This window comes from Salmo trutta, chromosome 27 (genome assembly GCF_901001165.1).
Source record: "Salmo trutta chromosome 27, fSalTru1.1, whole genome shotgun sequence".
Taxonomy (NCBI): domain Eukaryota; kingdom Metazoa; phylum Chordata; class Actinopteri; order Salmoniformes; family Salmonidae; genus Salmo; species Salmo trutta.
The window spans coordinates 36,512,133-36,526,341 of record NC_042983.1 but is presented as its reverse complement, the minus strand read 5'-3'; the positions used below and the strand labels follow the sequence as shown (position 1 = coordinate 36,526,341).

At 46.7% G+C, this 14,209-nt stretch overlaps 1 protein-coding gene across 2 annotated transcripts in view; it reads right to left on the bottom strand.

Moving 5' to 3' along the window:
* LOC115164974 (glutamate receptor ionotropic, delta-2) overlaps positions 1-14,209 on the bottom strand; it is a 582,060-nt gene that overhangs the window by 490,999 nt on the left and 76,852 nt on the right. The gene's annotated exons all lie outside the window — the stretch shown is intronic.

Sequence of the window (14,209 nt, the reverse complement as noted above, 5' to 3'; positions counted from 1 at the left end):
TAGGAGATGGTAAACCTAAACCGGGCGAAGAACATGGCCCACCTCGCCTGACGTGGATTCAGTCTCCTCGCTGCCCGGATGTACTCCAGGTTTCGGTGGTCGGTCCAGATGAGAAAGGGGTGTTTAGCCCCCTCAAGCCAGTGCCGCCACACCCTCAGAGCTTTGACCACTGCTAGCAACTCCCTGTCCCCCACATCGTAGTTACGCTCCGCCGAACTGAGCTTCTTCGAAAAGAAAGCGCAGGGGCGTAGTTTCAATGGCACACCCGAGCGCTGTGATAGCACGGCACCCACCCCAGCCTCGGACGCGTCCACCTCCACTACGAACGCTAAAGACGGGTCCGGGTGCGCCAACACGGGTGCGTCGGTGAACAGCGTCTTCAACTTCTTGAAGGCTCTGTCCGCCTCCGTCGACCATCGCAAACGCACCGGCCCCCCCTTCAGCAGTGATGTAATGGAAGCCGCTACCTGGCCAAAACCCCGGATAAACCTCCGGAAGTAATTGGCAAAGCCTAAAAACCGCTGCACCTCCTTCACCGTGGTTGGAGTCGGCCAATTACGCACGGCCTTAACGCGGTCACACTCCATCACCACCCCCGTGGTGGAAATGCGATAACCCAGAAAGGAGACGGCTCGTTTGGAAAACTCACACTTCTCAGCCTTAACGTATAGGTCATGCTCCAGCAGTCTACCAAGCACCTTGCGCACCAGGGACACATGCGCGGAGCGGGTGGCGGAATATATCAGAATGTCATCGATATAGACTATCACGCCCTGCCCGTGCAGGTCCCTGAGAATCTCGTCAACAAAGGATTGAAAGACGGCTGGAGCATTTTTCAACCCATACGGCATGACGAGGTACTCATAATGGCCTGATGTGGTACTAAAGGCGGTTTTCCACTCGTCTCCCTTCTTGATACGCACCAGATTATACGCGCTCCTGAGATCCAGTTTTGTGAAGAACTGTGCTCCGTGAAATGATTCCACCGCCGTAGCGATGAGAGGTAGTGGGTAACTAAACCCCACCGTAATAGCGTTTAGACCTCGGTAATCAATGCACGGACGCAGACCTCCCTCCTTTTTCTTCACAAAAAAGAAACTCGAGGAAGCGGGTGAGATGGAGGGCCGAATGTACCCCTGTCCCAGGGATTCCGTGACATATGTCTCCATAGCCGCAGTCTCCTCCTGTGACAAGGGGTACACGTGATTCCTGGGAAGCGCAGCGTCAACCTGGAGATCTATCGCACAATCCCCCTGTCGATGAGGTGGTAATTTAGTCGCCCTCTTTTTACAAAAAGCGATCGCCAAATCGGCGTATTCAGGGGGAAGGCGCACGGTGGACACCTGGTCTGGACTCTCCACCGACGTGGCACCTATGGAAACTCCTAGACACCTACCTGAACACTCCTCTGACCACCCCTGGAGAACCCCCTGTTTCCACGAAATACGGGGATTGTGACCAGCCAGCCAGGGGACCCCCAGCACCACCGGAAACGCAGGCGAATCAATAAGGAAAAAACTAATGCGTTCCTTATGATTCCCCTGCGTTACCATGTCCAGTGGCACCGTAGACTCCCTGACTAACCCTGACCCTAATGGCCGGCTATCTAGGGAGTGCACAGGGAAAGGGGAATCTATCGGCACCCGCGGAATGCCCAGCTTAATGGCAAGTCCACGGTCCATAAAATTCCCAGCTGCGCCTGAATCGACTAGCGCCCTATGCTGGGAAGAGGGAAAAAATTTAGTAAACAAAACAGGTAAAAACACGTGACCAACAGGGGGTTCTGGGTGAATCTGGTGCTGACTCACCTGAGGTGACCGAGAAGTGTTCTGCCTGCCATCTCGACTCCCAGACTGGCTCCTCCAGCACCGGTCGGCCGTGTGTCCTCTCCGACCACAGCTGGTGCAGGAGGAGCCACTTCCTCCGGTGCCCCTTTGCACGGCCCCCCCCCACCTCCATAGGGGTAGGGGCGGGGGTGCACGGGGGTGGAACGGGCAGGACCCTCTCCGAACGCCCGCGGGCAGCCAGCAAATTGTCCAGTCGTATGGACATATCTATGAGCTCGTCCAGGGACAGAGCTGTGTCCCGACAGGCCAGCTCCCTGCGGACGTCCGCCCGGAGACTGCAGCGGAAGTGGTCTATGAGGGCCCTGTCGTTCCACCCCGCCCCAGCAGCCAAGGTCCTGAACTCCAGCGTGAAGTCCTGGGCACTCCTCGTCTCCTGCCTGAGGTGGAACAGCCGTTCACCCGCCGCTCTTCCTTCCGGAGGGTGGTCGAACACGGCCCGAAAGCGGCGGGTGAACTCTGGGTAGTGGTCCCTCGCCGAGTCTGGACCGTTCCAGACCGCATTAGCCCACTCCAGAGCTCAGCCCGTCAGGCAGGAAACGAGGGCACTCACGCTCTCCTCCCCCGTGGGAGCAGGTCTGACGGTGGCCAGGTACAGCTCAAGCTGGAGCAAAAATCCCTGGCACCCAGCCGCCACCCCATCGTACTCCCTCGGGAGCGCCAAACGAAGCGCGCCAGAGCCAGACGTTATGGGGGGCGAAGATGGCTGTATCGGGGGAGGTGGAGGTGGAGAGAGGATACCACTTCTCTCCCATCGGTCCATCCTCTCCATCATCTGGTCCATTGCCGATCCGATGCGATGGAGGACTGTCGTGTGGTGGAGTACGCGTTCCTCCATCGAGGGCAGAGGAGTGGCCGCTGCTCCCGCTGATTCCATGCCTTTTATTACGGTGCGGGATTCTGTTACGGCTTGGTGATCGTGGAGGAGGAATGAGGCGCAGGAAGCAGCGAACACAGGGTAGTGGTGTTTTTAATATATACACTCACACAAAAACAAATGTTCCCACACACAGGGGAGAAAATACATACGGCGTCAAACAACGTCGACACGAACATAAGCCGTCTGTCAAAGAAACAATCATTAATCCCGCACGAACAGGAGCGGGCCAGCTAAACTAAATAGCCCCTCTAATGGCTATTTGACCACAGGTGTCACAAAATAAAAAAAGGGAAAAGCAAAAGGGAATCGGTGGCAGCTAATAGGCCGGTGACGACGACCGCCGAGCGCCACCCGAGCAGGAGGGGGCGCCACCGTCGGTGGGAATCGTGACATTGTTATAGGAGATTTTAATGGGTTTGTTAGGGGAGGTTCTAATGGACCTGATATGGGAAATTCTAATGGACCTGTTAGGGGAGATTCTAATGGGCCTGTTAGGGGAGATTCTAATGGACCTGTTAGGGGAGATTCTAATGGACTTGTTAGGGGAGATTCTAATGCACTTGTTAGGGGAGATTTTAATGGACTCCGATGTCGACCAAAACATTAAACCAGGGGCGCTTCTTTGGCCAGTCCTTGCATCATATTTGACTATACTATAAAACACACGTATTAAAGTGGTAACTTCTTTTTAGCTCGCCACGATTACATGGTTTCCCTGCAGCTTATTAATTTATTGACCATTTTGTTAAGCCTCTCCCAACAAAAGAGCCAGATGGGTGGATTGTTTGCAGTTGAATTCTTTAATGAATTAGAGGTGGGATGTTGCAGTGGTCAGTGTTCCATCTGCTGCTTGGCAGAGGATCACAGTGTCACAACAGCAGCCTGTGTAGCTTGAATCATTAACGTGGCTGGCAAGACACATCAATCCTGGACATGGAGGGATAATAGGTGAACAAACAACATCCGCCTACTGTTTTCATTTGAATGTATATGCTGTTATATCTCAACATTGATGATTCTGATTGTTTGTATGATTATGTCATCATAATCGGGCTCTGCTTTGCCGGGAACTTACAATGTCTTTGTGGTATAATGGGTAAGCTCTGCACGGTAGGAGCTGTGACACGCACGACGTGAGCAGGAAACCACAGCACTCAATAGAGTTGCAGCCTACCACGACCTGCTGTCTCACAGACATTCATAACTAAAGGAGCTTTTGTCCATCATTTCTGGGAAAACCTGTCCGGTGCCAGTTGCACGTTGAGGGGTTGCCAGACGCACCATTCTGGGGGCCAAGTTCCTCTGAGGAGTCATCGGACCCCAGCAGAAGGGTTTCACCCAGCTGTCAGCTGCAGAATGCCATCATATCACTGCTTTATTACAAATGTCAGCCTCACCGCTGGAAACGCCCCCCATTGATTAGAGTCCGGATAATTGGACTGTGGCAATCCAGGCTGAATGCTGGCGTTTAGCTGGAGGGCTTTAGGCTGGAGGCAATGTGGGCTGATCGAAGAACAGCCAGGGAGGGTGAGGATGGGGGATGAAGGAATGGGGGAAATGGTATTTTGCATTACATTGCTTAGTAAGCCGAAACTCTACTGTAGATTCCTTTGAGGGTGTCACATAAAAATACAATTACAAAATAAAATGTGTGTGAATCCCGATGTTGCCTCACCTCATCAGATAGCATAACCCTGTTGGGTATACCCCAGATCCCTCATCAATTATACAAATGGGCTGTTTAGAGCAGACGTCTGTTGTCTTAACCTGGAAGTCAATCAATGACATGTTCCAGATCAAATTTCCATCCTGTGATTTATTTCCTCCCAGCCACAAAAACAAACAAAAACACAATCATAACCCACGTTGAACTGTGCATCTTTTATAACTCAGAGAGGCATCATTTAGCAGTAAAATATTCATGGTTTTAAATATGCGTGCTATGGTACAAATCTCAGTTTGTTTTCTAAGAATGTGGTAAGGAACCCCACAGAGAGGCTAGAGAGCGAGACTGCAGAGATCTGTAGAGAACAATGCTGCTTCCTGTCCTATTGTTATCCAATCACAATCCCCTCCATCCTGGCTGTTCGCTACTATAGCAACAACAATAAACTCAAACCTAAATATAATCATCTCACTTTCTTTCATTTATATGTCTCACCTCATTTTCACCTTTGCATCGCAATAATTTCGATATTTGTGGTACTTTCAAGAAACAGTGCTGTGGCGCAACTTTGCTACAGAGCAGCATGCCATTAAAGTACATTATTTTAACTGTCAGTCAGACATTGACACCCTTCTTTCCCTCAAAAGTCACTCCCAAGAAGACTGTGCAAAGTTGCCTTGCCAAGACACAGGTCCGTGTCAACTTGGTGTGTCACTGTGGAAACACGGAGTAGGAATGACTACATATCACTACATCTGAGAGGGAAGACGGCAAGACAAGAACTCACAGTCACCCTCTGTGAGCGGATCCCCCCCACCCACCCACCCCACCCACCCACACGTGCTGTTATCCAATTACAGTCCCACTTACTGCTTTAATCAATATGATCCGCGAATGCAGTACATGTACCTGTTCACTAATTCATCTGGTTACGGCAAGATGATGAGATAGAGTGTTGTGTCTAAACGTAAGTGACGGCAGCATAACATTCGCATTTAACAATGTTTTGCCTGCAAAGCGATGAGAACAGGTTGTGAGAACAGTTACTGTAGCACATATCCTGCTCTCCATAGAATTTGAGCACCAGATGCACAATATCCCAGAGAACCCCTCCAGGCTGAAGTGGAACTACATGCAGACGGGTGAGCAAGAATCCATCTCCACGAGCATCTGGCTGGCTCAGGCTTCAGCAGCACAGATTTTGATGGGAGTAGTCACATTGGTGATGGTTTAACGAGGACTGATGTTGAGAACATCGCCTTGATATCCTCTCGCCCACCAATCCCTATGAACGATCCTGGCAAATCATCCCTGCAATCTAGATATGAATAAATATTTGGACTAAAGACCCATTCATCCCTCATTCCTCGTTGCATGTGTGTCCTTAATGTGGACAGTGATGTGTGGTGCCTGGTCTTAATGTGGACAGTGATGTGTGGTGCCTGGTCTTAATGTGGACAGTGATGTGTGGTGCCTGGTCTTAATGTGGACAGTGATGTGTGGTGCCTGGTCTTAATGTGGACAGTGATGTGTGGTGCCTGGTCTTAATGTGGACAGTGATGTGTGGTGCCTGGTCTTAATGTGGACAGTGATGTGTGGTGCCTGGTCTTAATGTGGACAGTGATGTGTGGTGCCTGGTCTTAATGTGGACAGTGATGTGTGGTGCCTGGCCTTAATGTGGACAGTGATGTGTGGTGCCTGGCCTTAATGTTCTATGTGTTTTCTACAGTGGAATGCCTTTCTTGCCAGCTCTAACCCCATACATCAATGATGTCGCGCTTGCTGCTGGTGATTCTCTGATCCACCTCTATGCAGACGACACCATTCTGTATACTTCTGGCCCCTCTTTGGACACTGTGTTAACAAACCTCCAGACGAGCTTCAATGCCATACAACACTCCTTCCGTGGCCTCCAACTGCTCTTAAATGCAAGTAAAACTAAATGCATGCTCTTCAACCGATCTCTGCCTGCACCTGCCCGCCCGTCCAGCATCACTACTCTGCACAGTTCTGACTTAGAATATGTGGACAACTACAAATACCTAGGTGTCTGATTAGACTGTAAACTCTCCTTCCAGACTCACATTAAGCATCTCCAATCCAAAATTAAAATCGGCTAGAATCGGCTTCCTATTTCACAACAAAGCATCCTTTACTCATGCTGCCAAACATACCCTCGTAAAACTGACTATCCTACCGATCCTTGACTTCGGCGATGTCATTTACAAAATAGCCTCCAACACTCTACTCAGCAAATTGGATGCAGTCTATTATAGTTCCATCTGTTTTGTCACCAAAGCCCCATATACTACCCACCACTGCGACCTGTACTCTCTCGTTGGCTGGCCCTTGCTTCATATTCGTAGCCAAACCCCCTGGCTCCAGGTCATCTATAAGTCTTTGCTAGGTAAAGCCCCGCCTTATCTCAGCTCACTGGTCACCATAGCAGCACCCACCCGTAGCACACGCTCCAGCAGGTATATTTCACTGGTCACCCCCAAAGCCAATTCCTCATTTGGCCGCCTTCCCTTCCAGTTCTCTGCTGCCAATGACTGGAACGAACTGAAAAAATCTCTGAAGTTGGAGACTCATATCTCCCTCACTAACTTTAAGCATCAGCTGTCAGAACAGCTTACCAATCATTGCACCTGTACATAGCCCATCTGTAAATAGCCCACCCAACTACCTCATTCCCATATTGTTATTTATTTTTTGCTCTTTGTACCCCAGTATTTCTACTTGCACATTCATCTTCTGCACAACTATCACTCCAGTGTTTAATTGATAAATTGTAATTATTTCGCCACTATGGCCTATTAATTGCCTTACCTCCCTAATCTTACTTCATTTGCATACACTGTATATAGACTTTCCTATTGTGATATTGACTGTGCGTATGTATATTCCATGTGTAACTCTGTGTTGTTGTTTGTGTCTCACTGCTTTGCTTTATCTTGATCAGGTCGCAGTTGTAAATGAGAACATGTTCTCAACTGGCCAACCTGGTTAACTAAAGGTGAAGTAAAAAAACAAAAAAACAATGTAGTAATCAATAACAATGTAATATTAAAAATAACAAGGTAGAACAAAAACACACGAGATATAAAACAAAGAAATAAGAAGAACACTATACAGTAGATAAGGATATTATATATCGGGTCAGTACCATATTTACAATGTGCAGCATACTGGATCTATAGAGGTAGATATGTATAGTGGTAAGGTGACTAGGCTTCAGGATATATGATAAACAGAGCAGCAGCAGCGTATATATGATGATTGTATGTGAGTGGGTGTTTGACAAACTGACTTGTTGAAAAGGTGGCATCCTATGACGTTGCCACGTTGAAAGTCACTGAGCTCTTCAGTAAGGCCATTCTACTGTCAATGTTCTTCTATGACGATTGCATGGCTGTGTGCTCGATATTATACACCTGTCAGCAACGGATGTGGCTGAAATAGCCGAATCCACTAATTTGAACGTGTGTCCACATACTTTTAGATATATAGCGTAGGTTCCTCTTATCTAGGTGGGTGAGAGCAGTGTGGAGTGCCATTGAGATGCGTCATCTATGGATCTGTTGTGGCGGTATGCAAATTGGAGTGGGTCTAGGGTGTCTGGGATGATGGAGTTGATGTCTGCCATAACCAGCCTCTCAAAGCACTTCATAATTACATATGTGAGTTCTTGGTCTCCCGATTGGCGCAGAGGTCTAAGGTACTGCATCGCAGTATTGTGGCATCACTACAGTCTGGGGTTCGATCCCAGGCTGTGTCATTATTGGCTGTGACCGGAAGTCCCATAGGGCAGTGCACAATTGGCCCAGCGTCTGGGTTAGGGGAGGGTTTGGCCGGGGGTCTTTACTTGACTCATCGTGCTATAGCGACTCCTTGTGGCGATAAGGGCGCCTGCAGGCTGACCTCGGTCATCAGTTGAATGGTCTTTCCTCTGACACATTGGTGCAGCTTGCTTTCAGGTTAAGTGGGCAGGTGTTAAGAAGCACGGTTTGGCGGGTCATGTTTCAGAGGACGCATGACTCGTCCTTCGCCTCTCCCGAGCCCGTTGGTTAGTTGTAGCGATGAGACAAGATCATAATCACGAAATTGGGGAGAAAAGGGGGGTAAAAATTACACCCCAACAAAAATCATAATAAAAGATTATTGTGGGTGCTACAGGACGGTAGTCATAGAGTCATGAAACCTTAGAGTTCTTGGGAACAGGAATGATGGTGGTCATCTTAAAACGTGGGGAATACAAACTGGAACAAGGAGAGGTTAAAAATAACAGTGAATATAACTGCGAGCTTTTCAGCGAATGCTATGAGAATGCTCCCTGGAATACCATCGGGCCCTGCAGCCTTGCGGGTATTGACCCTGATTAAAGACTTTACACACGTCGGCCTTGGAGAGTGAGATCACCCAATCTTCTGGGTCAGTGACCCTGCCATCCAGGAACTCTATATCAGGCGGTGTGAAAGGAAGGCCTTCACACCCGGCACAATGTTGTTATTGTCAAAGTGTGCATAAAATACATTGAGTTTGTCTGGTAGAGCAGCATCGTTGGGCAGATCGCGGCTGGGTCTTCCTTTGTAATCTATAATAGACTGTAGCCCCTGCCACATGCGGTGGGTGTCGGAGCCTATGTAGTATGATTCCACCTTATTCCTATATTGTCTTATTGCTCGTTTGATGAGTCTGCAGAGGTCATAATGGTTCTTCTTGTACTTGTTCCTGTCCTCAGCCGTAGCCTCAGGGTTGTCTGTGGTAGCCCTGTGTGTGATAGCCCTGTGTGTGGTAGCCCTGTGTGTGGTAGCCCTGTGTGTGGTAGCCCTGTGTGTGGTAGCCCTGTGTGTGGTAGCCCTGTGTGTGATAGTCCTGTGTGTGGTAGCCCTGTGTGTGGTAGCCCTGTGTGTGGTAGCCCTGTGTGCCGTAGCCCTGTGTGCGGTAGCCCTATCCTTTAGTTTAGCGGCAACCTCTGTATTAATCCAAGGCTTTTGATTGGTGAAGCAGCAAACCCAATCTGTGCGGACAACGTGCTGATTAATTTTTGAATGAAGCCGGTGAAGGAGGTGGTTAGCTAGTCGATGTTATTGGCTAAGTACCGAAACATATTCTAATCAGCGCTAGGCCTGTAGCATAATCTCTGAATCTAGAGACCATATCTCAAGTGAGTCACAGGTAATTCCTCTTTGAGCTTCTGCTCGTAAACAGGAAGCAGAACGAGGGAGGGTCTTGTATGCTTGCTTGTGGGTAGAATAACAGTGGTCTTGTACTTTATCGCCCCTAGTGGCGAGGGAGACGTGTTGATGGAAGTTGGGCATCACGTGTCATAATGACACAGAATTAAAATCACTGGCAACTAGAAAAGCAGCCCCTGGATGTAAGTTTTCCTGTATGGTTATAGCCTTGTACAGTTTGTTAAGTGCCAGCTTGTTATTTTTCTTGTCTGAGGTGCAATGTATAAAATAGTCACGATAACAGCTGAAAACTCCCTCAGGAGGTAAAAGGGTCGGCGTTTGAGCATCAGGTATTCCAAGACGGGTGAACAATGGGCCAACACTTCCACAGTGCTCAAGTCAGCATACCAGTTGTTGTTGATGAAGAGGCAAACCCCTCTCCCCCTCGAATTCCCGGCTCCACTGTCCTGTCGGCACAGTGAATGGAGAATCCATCAAGTTGGATAGTCATGCGGGGTATCTTGTCCAAGATGTTTCAGAAAGTCCCATTGGTAGCAAATCCACGATTGGAGGTCATCCTTCGTATTATCAAGTGAATGTCCAATGGCCAGTAGAATGGAGGGAAGAGGTGGCTGGTTCTCCCTTCGCCTTAAACTAACCAGGATCCCGTCTCGCTTGCTTCTGTAACGTCAGTGTTTCCTGACGTCCAGGACAGATGAGTCGAAGTCGAAGTTGAAGCTGGAATTGAGGTAAGTAACTGTCGATCTGATGTTCAAAAGTTCTTGTTGGTTGTAAGAAATTATAGCGGCTACATTGAGATTATTATTTTTTTAAATACAAAAGAATCACAAAATAACAAAGTTGGGTTGGAGCTTGCCATCCAGTATGGTATGGCACCATCTTTTATTGCAGTGTGGACAGTAATGGGTGGTGCTTGGCCTTAATGTGTACAGTAATGGATGGAGCCTGTGGGAGCCTCCTTGTAGACAAAACAAAGTGCGATCATGCTGTACATGTTAAAGCATGGCAATCATGGGATGGGGTTCAGGGGCCTGTTGTCAGGTTAACATGCCTGTTGAGTTTGCAGACACCTAGCTACTTCCATTATACACACACTCACACACACACACACACACAAACACACACATGCATAAAACACACACACACAATGTACACACACACATGAACACACACATGAACACAGACACACACAAATACACTCAAACAAACACAAATACACTCAAACACACACAACACATACACCACACAGACACACACCCACCATACACACACCACAACCATACAGGATGCTATAAAATCGTTTTAATTTTTCTCTGTTTTGTTTTTCCAAGTTTCATATTTTTATTTTTTTATTTTTGAGAAAAACAACAAAACTAAAAAAAGTCTACAACAATGCTTAAACCACATGAAGACACCACTTTTGAGGTCTTGGAAAAATCTGAGAAATATGGATTTTTGGTGTAGTTAGCCTTTAAATAAAGTGCACACCTAGCAAGAGGCTGTTGTTTACGGGTGTTTTTGTAGCACACGTGATGGTAGAGTTTGCAAAACAAATACCCACTAGATTAATCATGATATCATTCTGCCAGGTAGGCATAAGCTACTTTGTAGTTAACATTTAATGAAGAAGGTTTTTGGGAAAGCCTTCCCATCTACCAGTCGACTGTTTTCAATAGCATCATCCCTAAAGGCTACAGTGCTAGAAGCGTACCACACACACACACACACACACACACACACACACACAGCAGACAGAAAGTTGCAGGAAATACAAATTACTGACGCATTCTGTTCATGTCTTATGATAAACTCTGGAAAATGTATTGAGTTTATTTAACCATGCAAGTCAGTTAAAAACAAATTCTTATTTTCAATGACAGCCTAGGAACAGTGGGTTAACTGCCTTGTTCAGGTGCAGAACAGATGTTTACCTTGTCAGCTCTGAATTCTAAATTAAAAGCAGCCCTGTAATAAGTTATCTTCACATCAGTGCATCTGCACGAAGAGGTGCCTTCTAGTAATATATCAATCCACATAATAACATATCACGCCACAACAAGAAAGGTGTTTTATGAAGCCTTTTTTTAATTAGCAAAAGCAAATTCTGCTTTGTTAATGTTGTACGAAGAGCAAAAGAATAACAGATGTTTTGATACAATGGAAGACATAGAAGATCCTTCCAGTAGTTTATGATAAGGAGCTGACCCCAGAACACATGTAATGTATTCAGTAATATCACCATCCAGTCTGACCCCAGAACACATATCATGTATTCAGTAATATCACCATCCAGTCTGACCCCAGAACACATCATGTATTCAGAAATATCACCATCCAGTCTGACCCCAGAACACATGTCATGTATTCAGTAATATCACCATCCAGTCTGACCCCAGAACACGTCATGTATTCAGTAATATCACCATCCAGTCTGACACCAGAACACGTCATGTATTCAGTAATATCACCATCCAGTCTGACCCCAGAACACACGTCATGTATTCAGTAATATCACCATCCAGTCTGAGCCAGAACACGTCATGTATTCAGTAATATCACCATCCAGTCTGACCCCAGAACACATGTAATGTATTCAGTAATATCACCATCCAGTCTGAGCTAGAACACGTCATGTATTCAGAAATATCACCATCCAGTCTGACCCCAGAACACGTCATGTATTCAGTAATATCACCATCCAGTCTGACCCCAGAACACAAGTCATGTATTCAGTAATATCACCATCCAGTCTGAGCCAGAACACATCATGTATTCAGTAATATCACCATCCAGTCTGAGCCAGAACACGTCATGTATTCAGTAATATCACCATCCAGTCTGAGCCAGAACATGTCATGTATTCAGTAATATCACCATCCAGTCTGAGCCAGAACACGTCATGTATTCAGTAATATCACCATCCAGTCTGAGCCAAAACACGTCATGTATTCAGTAATATCACCATCCAGTCTGAGCCAAAACACGTCATGTATCCAGTAATATCACCATCCAGTCTGAGCCAGAACATGTCATGTATTCAGTAATATCACCATCCAGTCTGACCCCAGAACACGTCATGTATTCAGAAATATCACCATCCAGTCTGACCCCAGAACACATGTCATGTATTCAGTAATATCACCATCCAGTCTGAACCCAGAACACATGTCATGTATTCAGTAATATCACCATCCAGTCTGAGCCAGAACATGTCATGTATTCAGTAATATCACCATCCAGTCTGAGCCAGAACACGTCATGTATTCAGTAATATCACCATCCAGTCTGAGCCAGAACATGTCATGTCTTCAGTAATATCACCATCCAGTCTGAGCCAGAACACGTCATGTATTCAGTAATATCACCATCCAGAACACACGTCATGTCTTCAGTAATATCACCATCCAGTCTGAGCCAGAACACATCATGTATTCAGTAATATCACCATCCAGTCTGAGCCAGAACATGTCATGTCTTCAGTAATATCACCATCCAGTCTGAGCCAGAACACGTCATGTATTCAGTAATATCACCATCCAGTCTGAGCCAGAACACATCATGTATTCAGTAATATCACCATCCAGTCTGAGCCAGAACACGTCATGTCTTCAGTAATATCACCATCCAGAACACGTCATGTATTCAGTAATATCACCATCCAGTCTGACACCAGAACACGTCATGTATTCAGTAATATCACCATCCAGTCTGAGCCAGAACACGTCATGTATTCAGTAATATCACTACTTCAAAGACGATAGAGCATCTTAGGTACAGATGCCCCAGAGAGGCTTGAACCAAAGCACCAGTAGTAACTACTAGGCTCTTAGATGGCAATACACTGCACACCTGGCACCCTCCACAAATAACTAGTGTCCATTAGGTAAACATGTTCCAACTAGACTTCACCTTGAGTTCATATTTCCCAGGCTAGGGATCTAAAAGAGTTGAGTTATTACCGACGACAACATCACACGATGCTAGGAGCTTGTTACGTCAGTGGTTTTATGTCAGTTGTAAAGGAAGGGATCTATTTTAAACTCTGGGAAATATGTCTCTTTTAGCTGAGGTCAGTTCAGTAGAACACAGGTTTTTCTGTGTGTAATATTATTTGTTTAGTAAAAAGCAAGAGCTGGCTAGTAGAGGTGGAGACTAACAGCGAGTAAACTCTAGGCTATGGAGTAGGAATAAAGAGAGTCATAATTTATACACGCTATAAGCTCCCAGTAATATATTGGGTAAATAAACTATTGGGTAATGAACTAATAGAGAAATTATCGGTCAATGAAATCATGATATCATTCTAGAGAGGCGTTAATTTATATTTTGTGCCACATGCCTCTGCATGTTTTAGCAGGTATCTCCACACAGCAGGTATCTCCACACAGCAGGTATCTCCACACAGCAGGTATCTCCACACAGCAGGTATCTCCACACAGCAGGTATCTCCACACAGTAGGTATCTCCACACATTAGGTATCTCCACACCTCTGCATGTTTTAGTAGGTATCTCCACACCTCTGCATGTTTCAGTAGGTATCTCCACACCTCTGCATGTTTCAGTAGGTATCTCCACACCTCTGCATGTTTCAGTAGGTATCTCCACACCTCTGCCTGTTTC